Here is a 16,633-nt window from a genome sequence, read left to right as displayed (position 1 = left end):
AGGGCTTCATATGTGGGCTGAGGAAGAAGAAAAAGAAGAGGAACGCTCGGTCACCCGCAGCTAATGCTTTCGCTCAATATTTGGTTCAGCAGCGTTGAACCCTTGTAATGTTTTCCTCCATGATCTTTAGAAAATTTCGCGTTTCTCCCGGAAGAAGCTCGCGAGGCAGCCAATCGCAGAAGGTTTCGGGGTACTCAACTTCCGTTCTGGCTTTTTTTTTTTTTTTGAGGGCGAAGTTTTTTCTTAGCCCGGTTTGAGCGATAAATCTGCTGACGCTGACTTCACCTGATCCGTGCATATTGAGCGCATCGAGACAATTCAGTAAACGCTTGATAGGGTAGGTAATAAAAAAAAAACGCTTGTGCGACTAGATATTGGTAATTTTCTAAATGAGCAAGAGAACATCACTGCTTGCAATGCAAGTCTGCATCGCAGTGTAGTAGCGCACAGCTGCGACCTTTTTTTTTTTTTTTAACGCGGTGCGTTGCAAGAAATTTTATCAGTGTTATATCATACTCCATGTTGTTTAGTGCAAAAAACTGGAAATAGCGTAACTGTACTCCCCTAGACCGAACGAAGAGGCGGCGGTAACAAAGCAACGCTGAAAACGCTCCTCGCCTAGTCCTGTTGCTCCGTGCGGTGTGCGCCAGCGGCAACGACAGGCGTTGGCGTCGCGCGATAGATCGCCACGGATTGCCGCCTCATGCTGTTTACCGCCCGCGTCAGTGAACAGCATGGAGGAATCCTTCCTCCATGATGAACAGCATACCTACAAAAGGAAGCGGGATCGAATCCCGGCCGCGGCGGCCACTTTTCGGTGGAGGCGAAAAGCAAGGCGTCTGCGTGCTGTGCAATGTCAGCGCATGTTAAAGAACCCAAGGTGGTCGAAATTTCCAGAGCCCTCCACTATGGCATCTCTTATAGCCTGGGTCGCTTTGGGACGTTAAACCGTACAAACCAAACCAAACCAGCACACCTAGAAGCCCTGATTCAGCAATTCAGATAACAGAGAGGAGATATGACTGATGGTTCTTCGCACATACAGTATTGGTCAGTTTATTATAATCTCACGCTGGGTGCGATAAAAAAAAAAGGGGGGGGGGGGGGGGGAACGCTTTTTACAGTCTTTTCAAAGGGGCTTGGAATTCTTGTAAAACTGATATTCGAGCTAGTTGGTAAAGCATCTTGGAAAATTACCAGCGCACACAATGCAGGGACAAGGAAGACAACACCACAAGCGCTGTCTTGTGCCTGTGTTGTGTGTCCCTGTCTTGTGTGCGCTGTTAATTTGCCAAGATGGAGTTCTTGTGGCGCCTTATTTGGGATCTGGACTCTTTAATGTGCTGTTACTTATCATTTAGTAGTAGACTATTTATGATGGAATAGAAAAGATTTAAACTTTTATTTTTTCGCCTTAACTGCGCATTTTTAAGGTGTCCGCCCAGGCTGACGTTGCCGGTCCGTAGGCGGGCCTAGTGGTGGAAGCATAGACCTGGTATAGGCTTCGAACGGTGGGCCGGAAATTCAGGCTCTAATTGATATCACTGTCAGGCACAACCCGTTCTCACTGATTTGGCGTGAAACAGACGCCGTGATACGAAGACCTGCGTAATCACAGAGGGTTGTAGAACCGGCGCGCTTTCCTTCAGGAACCGTGGTGCAGTTTGGGTGATTAATAGCAGTGCATTGAACTGGAACACGTTTGACTTTAAGCCGTTCCATCATTTCATGCAGTTTATGAAAATTTGATTATGAGGCAGCGCACCAGGAAACACATACACAGGAAAAGGGACAATGTGTTTCCTATGTTTGTGTTTCCTGATGCGCTGCTTCATAATCAATGGCATACCAACTAGCCAAATTATCCGCTTTATGAAAATTTACCCTGCATTTGTTCATCCATGATAGCTGGCTGCAGACGCCTTTATAGCACGAGCAAGAGATGCCTTCCAGGGCATTTTTTCTCACCTGTGGAGTCCATCGCTGGCATGGAATCTTGTTTCGAGAGACCCGAGCTGCAGCAAGGGAATTGTGATGGCACTGATTTGAGACACGGCACTTTTAGTGGGACTTCTGGCACCTTTCCTGTCGGTGTAGGATGAGGCATACTCGAGACAGGATGCACGGAAGTGTAAGGTGCACACCTGCAATTACCACAAAAGTGAGACGTACTATATTACCAACGCAATGCTTTCTAACATCGAAGGAGATATATTTTTTTAATCATGGCTCCCTTACACACAGTGCATTTGTAGCTCAATAAAGCATGTTGCCGGGCTAGTTGGTCTAACATCTTTTAAAAACTGGGAAAAAAACCCTGGCGCAAAAAATTCACACACACAAAAGAGAGAGACAAGGGGACCACGGACAGGCGCCAACTTCCAACTGTTTATTTCAGAATACAGGCACATGCATTTATAGCTTCAAGCTACGCCCATTTAATAAAACGTGCATTATCAAAGCCGTGGATTATCACCGCGCACTACCTTTGCACAGAAAATCATACTCAGCCGCGCACAAATTCACTGATGTTTCACTGACGTACAAGGCTGCTTTTTTCTTTATATGAAAAGCTTTCAATACTAGCCTGGCCTCTTTGTTCTTGCTCCTGCCTAGAATCCTCGCCTCTACTTTCACCTCCTGTGTGGAAGGAGTGGTATACGAGATACCCCTGACCTGTGGACGATCCTATGTAGGGCAAACAGGCAGATGCTTTAACGAACGCCTTGGGGAACATGACAAAAAGGTAGATAGCAATAAAAATAAATATGCCAATTTGGTCAGGCATGTCAACGCTTGCAAGTGTGAGCCTCTTCTAGTCGAGGCTCACACTTGCAGCAAGGGGATTGTGAGGCTCACACTTGCAAGCGTTGACATGCCTGACCAAATTGGCGTATTTATTTTTATTGTTATCTACCTTTTTGTCATGTTCCCCAAGGCGTTCGTTAAAGCATCTGCCTGTTTGCCCTACATAGGACCTTCCACAGGTCAGGGGTATCTCGTATACCGCTCCTTCCACACAGGAGGTGAAAGTATGCTGATGTTTTATTGTTCACCCTGGGCGTTCATGACCACAAATCCGGGGTGCAAGTTTACTCAACTTGTTAGGGGTTGAAAAGACCCCTATGCCTGTTAGCCATCTTCTTCAGATTGTGTGACACTTTGTGTTACATAGGGCATAACTACTACCGCGGGGCCCCGCCATTTAGGGCTCATCGGACTGGTGCAGCGTTTTGTTTTTTGGAGGAGGGTATCGGCGACGGCAAGTGAGATAGCCAAAAGTAAACGGAACTTTCTTTCAGTGTTCTTTACTGCAAAAACTTACAAACCTGACGTCCAGTTCAGAACTATAGTAAGTGAAAATGGTTCCTGGCAGCATAATGTTAGCCGGTTTTGCAAAGAAAGCTTAGTCTTCTTTTGTTGGATGACCCTTTTCGAGCTAAGAACTCGTTAGAATTAGTAGATTGTTTTAAATCGCATCCAGAAATTAGATCCGTTTTTTCTGTAGACATTGGGGATTTGTTTTATTCCATACCGCATGCTGAGCTGCTGGCGTCTGTACAATCTTGTATTGAAGGTACGGGTGAAATGGCCTTCCGAGGTGCCACCGGTATGTATCTGGAAAACTTTCTGAACTTATTGGAGCAGTATCCGAAGGCAACTTTTATCGTGTTTAATAACAACCTTATATACTACGGAAAGACATATGTTTAGTTTCCTATGTCGCCCCTATTTTATGCGAATTTTTTTTAGCGCCTTTGGACTAGGAACTTGCCCAATTTTTTTTTTTTAACAGGACCTGTTTTTAAAATTTTTAGATATGTAGATGATTATCTTATTCTTTTATCTACTGATTTTGACAATTCTTTTGAAGCTAATGTGTTCAGTATTTTAAACACTGCAGCACTTTTTGCGAAAATTGGGCTTTCAGCAGAAATCCAGTTTTCATTCTGCGAACTCGACTATCAGGTTGAAATTAGGCAGAAGAAAGCAGAAATACGCAGCCCGCGCGACGGGGCTCACCGCGGGTCGTGCCGCCGCCTGTGATTGGCCAAGACGTCGGGTGACGACATTTGGAAGACCGGGGAAGCTGCCGATGCGGCTCCTTCGCTGCGCTGTGTGCTGATCGCAGCTCTCTGCGGCTTTGTGAATGTCATTAGGGCATGCCATTTCCACACGAATGACCATCGGGATTTTTACCGCATGTACCCGTACCAGATGCGCCCACAAACGATGCAGCACTTCCCTTGTGGGGAGCGTAGGTTTGGAATGAAAACTTGCTTTGGTTAGAGTAAGGAATTTTGAAAAGTAGTGTGCAGAAAGCACAAACTACATGGCCCTCAGCGGCACCTCGGCGCCTATATTCCTGGAAAGGAAGGGCAGCGAACAATGCCCTAGCCGACTACCTCCGTTTCAATTAACCCTCTCGCCCCACACGAAAGGTCATTGTTGTTAGAATTGAACCCAAGGCTTGGTGTACCAATTCCTGCTTTGAGTGCCAGTCGCCTTACCTTGGGGAAACGAAGAATTTTTTAGAAAGGGTGAATCAGTACACAGCTGCCACCAGACAAATGAGCAATAAGCGAAGCGCGGCTGCCGAGCTCTGCAATGCATGCGAGACATTGACGGGGCCATTGTAGACAAAGTCAAATGCGCGCAGAATGCTGCTCGAGTCATACGAGATTTAGTAGACGTATAGAACCTTTCCTTTTTTATCGTACTCTCACAATAGGCATTTAGTGAATTGACGGCTGACGTATGTTGAAAGCCAAGCTGTAGCTCCTCCGCACCCATACCTTCAATGGAAAACCATGTTTAGAAATGTATTTTCACAAGAGCCTCGTCATTTTCATTTCCAAGTTAATTGGCGTCCTCCAACAAGACAGGACTATGTAAAATGACGAGGCAGCAACGGGTGCAACATCACAAGGCCATATATGAACAACTTCGATGATTGTTTTGCTTGGACGCATCGAAGGAAACCTCGCTCTGTGCGCTCCTTACCTGAATGCGCCCATACTCAGCTGAGCGGTACACTCCTTATCTTCTAATTATGCTCCCGTAAGGGTTCCACGAACCTATCAGACACGGGCTGGGCTGGAAAGGATCTCGCAAAGCCTTCACAACCTAGCTGCGACACAGCAGTGGGCTATTCTTAATCATCTGCTAGTTTGCAGCAGCACGCGCTGATGAGTTGCTCATGTCTAGCATAGAAGCCGTTGCGCGAAGCTTTTGTAAAAAGAAAAAAAAAAGAAAAAGAAACGAGACATGCGAATTCAACCATGCGCCGATGCTGTCTGCCCGTCCCATCGCGAGTTTCCACTCCATCACCGGATCTCAGTCAAACCTAAACGCAACGATTCACATACAAATGAGACCTGAATAGTCAGAAAGTAATGGAACTACGAAGTATACCTCGCTTTTCTTCCTTTAATAACCGCGGTTCTAGGAAATGATGACTGTCCCGACGCTTTTGTGCAAGGAAATAGAAGGAACCGCGTCATGGTTCAGCCTTTTTGTCAAAGCCCTATAGAAATCGGAACAAACAGCATGTAGTCACAGTAAGAAAAATGCTTCGAGTAGAATGTTTCCTTTGCTCGGCTTGAATTTATCTCTCTTCTCAGCAACGCCCGTGGAGCGGCGTAGTGAAAACACGCATAGTGGAGAGCTCAGGGATTAGACCATATATTTGGCGATCTTAGCCTGCGCTGACATCGGGCCACCTTTAGCGTGTTAATTCCATCGAAATGTGATCGTCATGGCTGGGCTACGCACATACTGCGGATCAGAGAGCAGAGCGCCTATAATCATTATTGAGCCATTGCGGCGGGGACGTTTTCACGCAGCCGCACAGGAAACGTTACTGCGAATTTCGTCACAAAAGTAAGGAGATATCATTTTCTGGCAGCAATGAAAATGCAATAAAAGAAGTGTAGCCAGATTCCCACTGACAGCAACAGGTTAGCTTTCACGCTGATGGCATTTAATGTGCCCTGAATTAGGCATGCATAGCACGCTGTATGCACATTTCGCCGCGTGCAGAGTGTATCACTCTGTTGTGGCAGATGTATTAATTACCTTGTTAAAACAAAACTGTCGGTATTATTCTCCTTGGTTTCTGAGCATGTTGCATAAAAACATTTTATAAAAGTAGCAACACTGCTCGTCTGATGCAGGTACACATCACACCACAGTGTCGCAAGTGAAACAAAATTTGTCAGGCACAGCCTAGTTCCTTTGCTACTGTTTACCAGATTTGCACTTGCAATAGCATCCGGCCGGCAGTTTCTTTCAGTGCAGCAAGATTCCTCTGAGTAGAGAAGGGTGAAGAGGTCGGCTAGAGAAAAATGCCTTCACATTAACGTTCGGGAAGTGAAGGAACAGACATGAAGAGTGAATATGATATATGACGCCTTATTACAATGATCTAGATGCAGTATGGAAACCATTTTCTTGAAGCAATTGTCATTGAATGTAGCATTCATGCACACATTAACCAGTGAACATGCTACACAAAGCCCGAACCTGTCTCTGAGTGAAGCAAGGGAGCCAAAGGGGAAAACAAGCGTGACTTTAGGGACACCGTAAGTAAGAAGTAACAGCAACAAAAAAGAAAAGCAGAAGCACGCACAGGTACAATATTAGACGAATTGCAAGGCTGATGTGGCCTGCAGCACATTATTTTTAGGAGAGACAGAAACGCAAACGGGTGGTGTTCTGGGTCTTCTGGCAAAGGTTCATTAATGCCAGGTGATAATACTGGATGATTTGTATTGGCTTTGCCATCCCCTGTGTGCACATCCAGCCATGTCTCATGTCCAACGTGCAACTGTCTAACATCCACTCTCTACACTCCTGACTCAAAGACATGCTCAATTGAACCTCACCTGAATAAGGGCATAAATATGGGAATAAAGCATGAAATTTACTTTTTTCGATATTCTGATTGCATATCATTGGAAAATTAGGTATGATTTGTGTCTTGTATGCATGGTTTTCCAACATGCTGCAGTATAGCTTTGCCCTTTATTTGGCAAAACATACACGCTTTAAGAGACCTGCTACTCACGTAACACATTCCCTGTAGCTTTAAACAGCTCGTCGTTGACTAACAATTGGTGTACCATTTGCTATCGGTACTTTTTGGCATTTTTTGTTACATGCACCTGACATGAAGCCCTGATTATAAGGAAAACTGATAATTTCAATATACAAAACAATACAAAATTTCTTTACAGCACTGCACACTCTACTATACACAGCCTAAAATGAAAGGCTGTCACACATTCAAGTAATTACAGCACTGTTGTACTTGTACAGCTCATCGCCACGTCTGAAAGGTGGCATGGCCTTGGGGACCAAAAAAGAGAAATTAGTTATACAAAGCAAGGGAACTCAGATAGGGTCAAAAACCCATTCTCTAAGTGTTTGGCCCAAGATAACCCCAGCACCAGCAAAGCATCACCCACTGTTTTACTTTTGAAAAGGAATTAAATTACATTACTAATTACTTTGCTGAAAATCACAAAAAAATAATTAAATTACATTACTAATTACTGCTCCCAAAAAGTAATGAAATTGCATTACAATTACTTCTACTGAGTAATTAAATTACTTTTAAATTACTTTCTAGTTTCCATCCATGCAGAAACTAAGCAAAGCTAGTAAGCAAAACAACTTGTTCTCCCGCCAAATTCCGTCCCAGAGAGCTATTTCTTCTTTCTCTCCTACAGTACGTACGATTACAAAAACAGGACTACCGCAAAAAAACAAAACAAAAAAAAAACATGGTCGAACGGTCCTGAAACGACCGGCGAACCCAGCGTCTTACTGGCCCGGAGCTGTCTCCGCCATTTGAAGCGCCCGAGAAGCTAGGTTATTTATTGCTTCCGCAGTCCCAAGAATCGATGTCGGCACATTTGTGCTCACTGCTCAGTAATGCTCAAGCCACGGTGCCTCACGTCATGGACCCTTCTGCCTATCTCCCCCAACCCGAATCCCCCTTCACCCCGTGGTGTTGAGTGTGACCAGGCACCATGCACTGTGTCCTAGCCGACGCAACAGGGAGTGCCGGTACGCCGCGCTCCAAACTAGCTCTCTAGCATTCCCTTGACGCCTACAGATTGGAGAATGGTTGAGGTCTCAGACGCACTGTTCTGCACAACTCTGTCCCCCTTTGCCGATCCGTTACGCTGGCTTCGCTTGTCGCACGCCGTACCTGCTTTCGCGGCACTCTACTTCGTCGTCTATTGAAGCCGTAGTGGCGCATTTTAGTAAAAGTAATTTCGAAATAAATAAATAATTTTGCTGCGAAATTACTGCCAAAAAGTAATTTATTACATTACTAAATTACCAACCCGAAAAAGGAATTCATTACATTACAAATTACCGAGGAAAGTAATTAAATTACACTAATTCCATTACTGTAATTCAATTACTGCCATGTATGCCAATGAGTACCCAACACCACTGAGGATTGGTCCCCAAAGGCTCAAACCACTAGGCTGCAACTACAGTCAAGGGATGCTATGCGTTCTGCAGTATTACCAGTATCAAAGATTATGGAACTCAACGTCAATTAAATGGTAGTCGGCACCAGGGACAGATCAATTATTCCCTGATTCTGTTATGGACAGGGCAAAGGTAGTTATAGAGTGTGTAAGAATGATTTTACCTGTGCATAAATGCCTGCCACACCTAGAATACTCTCTTTATGCAGTCTACCAAAAAGCAGAATTGTTTGTCTCGGGAAGACAACAAGCCTTAAGCATTATTTCAGCAAGTCACTCAATGTGACGGCTATCAGGCAAACCAGAACAGCACCTGAAAACTTAATGCTCTAAAAACAATTTTGGGGACACGCAAGCTCAGAATTTACCGCTATGACACAGCAGCTTTTATGGCTCCTGTCTGCATACTCTCGTTCGTTGGAATCGACTTTGCTACTACTAACACCTAGTCTTTATTCTATGATACATATCAGTAGCGTACACTTGTAAGCTACCCAATTATGTGGAAGACCACTTGTCTAGATACCTATAAAGCCCACTCTAACCAAGCCGTACGGATGCGTTTTTATGGTCTAAGGGTTGCCTGTCTTATTACCCAAAGATCCTGCAAGGTTTATCATCTCACACATTCATCTCAAAGGTGAAGCCAGAGACATTATATTGAGTACTCGGCCATGTCACCTGCCTGAAATGTGCCCAAGATTTTCCATTCACAACGTCGCTTTTTGTGCAGAAGAGAGGTTTTAACGTTGCTGCATAAAAAAAAGCAAGAAGCCAATAGCTGAACATCTACGCTACATTAGGCTCTGCTGGCTCACAAGACATTTGACCATGGTGCCAACAGCCAAGTTATAGATGCAGCTGTGGCAGAGGTATACCACAGAAACAACAGACGAATGTGGTCAAGATAAAATGAAATCGCTTTGTTCACAAATTGTTCAATACATTATGAAAAAGAATGGCTCAATTATGGATAGCATGATGTCTACTGTGTTCAATAGAATTTTACCTTCAGGAATTTATCTTTTGAATGCACTCTTTATCTTGTTCAATGTTGGCTATACACATAGCAGACGTACAAAATATGGAACACATTCTGATGGTTAAATGCAGACAGGATTACTGAAGCTGATATAATTGGAAAGCATAGGGATACCAGATAACGTAGAAAACAAATGTGACAATAGAATAAGTGTAAGTGAAACTAGTGCAGCTGTCACTTATGGGAGCGAATAGTTATACAATTCAGTACTAGCACAATGGTACAAAATGTTTAAAAGTGATGATGAAACAAAAGTGTCCTTGAAAGTGCTTCTGCATAAATGAAATTAAAGTGACAGGCATAAAATTTATGCTCCTTCCTTAAAATTCCCAATTTAAAGCTCACAAAGAACATTGAAGATAAGGCTAAAAGCAACTAACAGAAAAAGCAAAATAATGAGGCAGTTATACACAGCTGCAATCATTCGATAAACATCTCGAGTGATGAAGCCATGTTCCAGTGGCTTAGAGCATGAATATGTAAGCTTTACCAACCCTCTTTTAACAATAATGTGAGTGCCGGAGGGCATGTGGAAGCAGCAAGAATGTGTCAAGAAGCAACTGGCTCAGATAGCAGTCACATAATAGGGGTATGGAAGGTCTACACACGACGCTATCATGGCGGGAGATATTTTATGGAGCAAGATATGTTGCAATGCACAAAAGGAGCAAAGCATTTTGTAGAGCTGCAGCCAAAAATTTATGAAGGACAATCTTATAAAAAATTTTTTTATTTCATTCCTGTGCTTTTGCATCATTATTGTGACTTTGGGTTAGATAGTGTAACGTGAAATGTCAAGCAATTTGTCTCGTACACAAATGAATCACCTAGTAACAAAACAGAGAAGTTAATAGTTGCCTTTGCAAAAAAACTGAAGAATACAAACATGTTCATTGATAGCCGAGCCACACAAATGACGCAGAGGTTAAATAGGTTATCTGGGATCTTGCTTAAAATCACCAAACAGCGTCAGTAATTGCAGTGCAAAGTGAAAATGGCAAATTTCGCAAAAGTGGAATCTAAAATTGCCAAAATGGGTCGACAAGTTGGCGGGGGCCTCATTTTTCATGCATACAACAATGAAAGACAATGACCACCAAATAGGTGCACAAATTATCCTTGGGAAAAATAGTTGGGAAAACCAACTAGCCCAAACCAAACATCTGTTGCATCAGATTTCTCCTACATTGGGCTCTTTCCTATCCTCTCCTGCAGCGGGCAATCCTGTCATTTCGTGTGTTAACCTCATCGCTTCGACAACATGCCAGTCAAGGGTACTGGCGTTCTGCTTGAAACGACGCCTCGTCCCGTGGGAAGTGCAAGCCTTATTTGGAGCTGTGGGGCCATCTTGGGGACACACGCAGAGAATATGCAAGATCCTAAAAAGTGAGTACTGGAGACAAGTTAGGCTATTCCACGACTGGCTTCGAATCCTCGTTTTGGAGCAGCAAACAAGTAGCGCCAGAACATTAGCGGCATTCAAGAAATTAGCGGCGCAGACAACAGAGTTCTTGTGGCAGCGAGCGCGATGTGGCCTACCAAAAGCGAACATGGCATCAAAGCAGACAGGAGAAGGCGTTACCATTTTGGGTAACGGCGCCATTTCCCCTGAAATACAGAGCATCTTAGAAAAAGGACCAAAGTTTGCGTTTCCGCCTCCCGTGCAAAGGGAAACATTGATTTCGCTAGTGCGTCAAACTGCCTCAAGAGCCACGGAAAATAACAAAGACCGTCTAATTGAAGATGGGGTGGCCTGCCTCAGGAGTAACGAAGGTCACCTGGTCAAGGGAAAACCACCGTTTCAAAAAATTACAAGTTACCTTAACCGACAGAATCTAGTCGCTTAACAGTGCGATAAAGAAGATGGCTTTACCATCTTACCAGCTGGCATGTTTCAAGAAAAAGCCCCAACCGCCATTGAGAAGAATTTAAAAAAAGTCAAGTTTGATCCAAAGCGATGTCGACGTGCTGCCATTCAGCTACTGGAAGATCTAGGCCTTGAAATCCTGTGGAGAGCAGTCGACAAGACGAAAAGCGGATGTTTAGAAGTATTTTATACCGCTAAAACACATAAACCTGAATGCCCTTTCAGGGTCATAGTGTCTGAGAACGGCACATGGCAAAAGCTAGTGAGTTCATGCCTGCAACGGTGTCTTAAAACCTTGAAGCTAGAAGATCCCTTCATCATTCGAAGTTCCAAAGAAATGGTCGGCATTCTTGAACAAAATTCCTTCTGCGCAGTGAGCGGCTATTCTGTTGACATAGACCTTTATTACTCCGTTCCTCATGCAGATCTGCTAATGGTTCTCCGCGATTCGATCTCGGAAAGCGGGGAAGTAGCATTCCAGAACAGCGCAGGAACCAGGAGCGATTTTTTCCTTTTTCTGCTAGAATACTACGTTGATTCAACAGCTATTTGCTCAGACGGACAATTCTATATCCAGAAAAAAGGCATCTGCATCGGTTCGTCGGTCGCTCCTGTGCTGTGTGATATATTTTTATCTGCAGTTGACAAACGTATTCAAGCTAATCTTTCAAACCTTCTAGTTAAAAAAGGGGTCAGATACGTTGATGACTTTTTGATCATTTTTAGAAAATGTTATGTCAGACAAGGTGATGTTATCAAGGAGGTGCTCAGCATCTTTTCTGATCACGGTGCCGGTTTAAAGTTCACATGGGAATCGCCTACAGATGGCCTTATTCAGTTTTTAGATATTGAGCAGGATTTTAACGGCCACACTCTGTGCTGGATGTGCCGTCCGCGTACAAAAAAGCGCCTGTTATGTTTTGATAGCACACACTCCAAGGTTGTGAAGCGTGGCATCGTGTTTTCCTGTCTTCACGGCATGCCACAACAAAATCCTGTACCCACCGCATGGCTGCTAGCATGAATGAGCAATTCAGGCGTCTACAAGACGCAGGTTTCCCCCCTGACGTTATTATGGCAGTGTGTGAAAGCCTTCTGCAAAACCTAAAAGCCTCAAACAGTCAACGTAGTAAGCAGGGAAACGAAGAAAGCAAGAGTAAGATGCCAGTCTAGGTGATTCCATACTTCCATAGGTTTTCACATAACTTCAAAAAGCTGGCAGCGCGTTATAACGTCAAAATTCTTTTCTCTGCACCATGCAAACTGTCGAAAGTATGTACTAGAAAGATGAAAAAGCAAGTAGCACGCACGAAGAAACACCAAACTAAGTTCACGGAATGCAAGGAGAATGTCGTGTACAGGATTCCAATCAGTTGTGGGCTTCAGTACATCGGACAAACTGGAAGATGTTTCAATGAGAGGGCGAGAGAACACAGACTATGCGTACGCAATAAATCGGGTACTAACCTTGCCGAACATTGTAAAGCTTGTAAAACAGATCCAAATAACGCATGCTATCCGCTCTTAGATAGCACAGATTTCTTAAGATCAGCCAGCCAAAGAAAAAACTGAGCGCGAAGTCATGGAGGCATACTTCATTAGAAAGGCCGGTGAGGATTGCGTCAGCGTACCTTCTATCAACCTTCTTGAAAGCGAATTTGAATTCCTTGATGTCCACCTGTAGGTGTTATAACACTTTTTGCTTTATTACCACAAGCAACCGGTTGCTGACTGATATGAAACGAGTTACCTTCTGTAGAATTTCTTTTATTCCTTCCCGGTTTCTGGTGTGTCTTACTCCCTTGATTTTCTCATTCTTCATAATTGTTCTTCCACTCCCACATCCTGATTATTCTTGTTTAGCACTTCAATGTTTTAGCGGGGAGCCTTCTACACTCCTAAGTCTGATTTTAGTTTTTGACTCTGCTTTTGCTTCGCATGTTTTATCTGTTTTTAGTTATGACTCTGCTTTTGCTTCGCACTTTTGGTCTGTTTTCAGGTTTTGACTCTGCTTTTGCTTCGCATGTTTTATCTGTTTTTAGTTATGACTCTGCTTTTGCCTCGCACGTTTTTTCTGGTTTTGACTTATGACTCTGCTTTTACTTCCCTTGTTTTGGGCCCTTTTAGGCTCGCTCGTTGCTGTGGTTGGGTTCTTTGGCACCACCCCTTGGCCACGATGTTGTTCGCACCCCCTCTGTTGTAATACGTTCACAATGAGTTTTATATAATCTGTTGATAATGCTTTCCGGCCCTCTTCCTTGTTTCTTTTATGGTTTTTCCGGGTCAAGATTGTCGGCCGCCCTTTGTTAAACTGTGTTTGGTCATAGTATAAGGCCCCTTGATTGTCACGCGAGTTTTGACATAAATTGTGCTGCGATTTTCCTCGAAAATAAAGTTGTCAGTTAGCGCCTGTCCTGTCTACATCTGTGTTAGTTGTCCCTGTCTTTTTTGCGCTATGTCTTCAAGAAAACTATTTGATTGCTTTTTAACTATATGCAGCATATAAAGGAAGCAATAGAAAAAAACATAAAGGCAACCAAATACAAAGAAGCACAGCTCGCTTCACTCAGCAGTTTGTGGAAAAACACAGTGGGCACCTCACGTTTCACCATAGTAGCACACAAGAAAGGTGTAACGAAATAGACTCTGCTATGGTAAACGACTGCAGACACATCCACCAGGGTGCGCGTATGTCAAATATTCTCACTGAAGTAGTACATCGCAGACTGCCTGCTTGCCACAAACACCAAAGTGAATTGTGAAGTATTGGTGCATGCACGTCCTACTCAGAATGGCCCTTCTGGAGGTAGAAGGAGAACGTTTTTTTTGGCTTCCTGTGTTTTATTGGCATGTAGCACCTAATAAAATGCACACTGAGTTCAAGCAAGACACAAAAAAGCAATGTATACAACAAAGAATGACAGCTCTTAGCGAGGGCAACAGCACTTGTAGAAGAATTCACTCAGTATGTCTACAGATGGTAGACAAAAAATTAAAGCACCAAGGAAAGCTAACTTGGTTCTTGCACATGCTATCAACAAAATGTACATCAAAGAAATGGTTATATCCTAAAACCACAGAAACAATTAAGAATTGGACGGCTTTTCCGCAGTACGCTATCGAACATGAAGCAGTAAGAATGTGCACATTGATCACTTGTGGCATATATCAAAATCATGACAGCGAGTGCAAATCTCAAGTGCAGGTGATAAAGTTGTTCCTGTCCGAGTTAATGTAAATGTTGCATGTCCTTTTCCTTGTACTTGTTGATGTTCCTGCTGCGATTACCATTTGCAGGTGGCGTCAATGTCATGTGATCTGCACACACTATAAGCTGTAACGATCTTCAAAAAGAGCTTCTGTCCATACTGCATAGCACTTCACATCTGATGTGGCCGTCCAGGGACAAGGCGTGGCCTCCCAGATTATACAAGCCTAGCAGAAAGGTTAATGATGTTGAATATGGCCCCAGGACTTCTCACAACATGATGACTCAGATCGGAAGTGCTGCAACGGCTGCACAAGGTCCACACGATCACCTGCAAATGTTTAGTGCCTAAATTATATGCAAATAAAATTTCAAACACGCATGGCACAAGAACATTCAAAATCATCAAAGCTGCAAGCTAAGTTGCGGTACAGTGTAATCTATGAATGCAAGATATGGTCAGTGCAAAACCTATACCTAAGTGAACCATTTCCGTAACAGATAAAGACGGCTTGGTGGCGGAAATTGTAGAGTGACAGTTAACTTTTTTTTTGCAGTTAAAGGAACGACTTATATCAGGCGATTTCACTTGTTTTTCCTTTCTCGGTCGTCGAAACCATTAACCAAGAAATCTTGACAACTACGAGCACAATCAGCATTTTTTTTTAAGTTCGTGCAGTGTAGAGAAGTCGAAGAAAATTATAATGCGTCGTAGAAATAGGCAGCTAAAAGCAACGTAAAATGCCGAATAAAAATATCGGATTCGCCGCATGCGTCCTGTAACTATTCCTTTAATCTTCAGTCATTTCCCGCCTGTGTACAACTTAACGCAAGTGATGCTGTATGAACAGTCACCGTTGCAGGTTTTCTTATTGCACTTACCTCTGTGATGCTCAACGTGCTGCACCATTTCCAGCAGATTGACTGCGTTGCCTTGCTGGTCGACGCCCATCCAGAAGCCCGACACATTCCGGGAGCTCGTTGCTCTGCCGCACGAATACATTTCGTGCCATCCAACATCAGAGGCGTTCACCGCTGGCGATTGCACCCGCAACACCAGCAGCTGAACAGTTCAACACTCCGAGCGCAGGGCGATTCTCGCCTCGGAGCTTGCAAAGCCACCACACTACACTCCTCGTCAGCTGCAGCAAATCCTCGATCACGAACGGCACGAAGACCATGCACTCATAAGCGTACCTCCCTCCATGGCTGCCGCCATTGCTGGATTATTATACCGCGCAGACCAATGATTTCTTACCATGGGAAGAAAAGGGTTTGAGATAAGAAAGCAGTTAGCGCTATCACGCGGCCGCACGCTTCTGCCCCCAGTATCTCAATCGTCCTTTATTTTATACACGCCCATATTTTCCCTTCTTATTGCGCTTAAAAAGCCATACAAGGTGTTTATAAAGTTATCTTTTTACTTTTAATAACACGCTAAGAAACTACGCTAGAATAACGGCAGCATAAATCAGCTTGCCTGTCGCCATAGTCTCATTAGCATAATTCGGGTACCTCGCCACTCGGCGAAATTATGGCTGCCAAACGTCAGCATTTTCGGTTATGGCGGCACATAAGTTACGTCATGACGCGTCAATTTGACGTAATCTAAATATGCTTGCGTATCACATGTTTCACGTGACATAGCTCCAGCCAATCAAATTTGAGCATCCGCTCCTTCCCAGTATGCCATTATTTTCATCACATTGATTAATCGAGCGTAAGTGTCCTCCAAACCACCATCAGTAACTTTTCTTCCACTCCAAAATCATTCGTATTTGTCATCCATAGCTCTGGTTAAAATCAATTTTCACGGCTACGTCATTTTGACGTAACCGCAAAAAGTGCTTGCCTCAACCGATGGTTTCGCGCCACAAGTTTGAAGCACGTCACTCTTTTCAGAGCCAATCAGAAAGACAATATGGCGCCGCCAGGGGAAGGCGAATTTCGAGGATCGGGTGGATCGGGCCCCTGTTTGGCAGCGCGAGCAAGGTCTACCATGGCGC

This window comes from Amblyomma maculatum, chromosome 1 (assembly GCF_055883805.1).
Source record: "Amblyomma maculatum isolate TAMU_Amacu chromosome 1, ASM5588380v1, whole genome shotgun sequence".
Lineage (NCBI taxonomy): Eukaryota > Metazoa > Arthropoda > Arachnida > Ixodida > Ixodidae > Amblyomma > Amblyomma maculatum.
The sequence above is the reverse complement of the archived record's forward strand: the minus strand, read 5'-3'. Positions refer to the sequence as shown.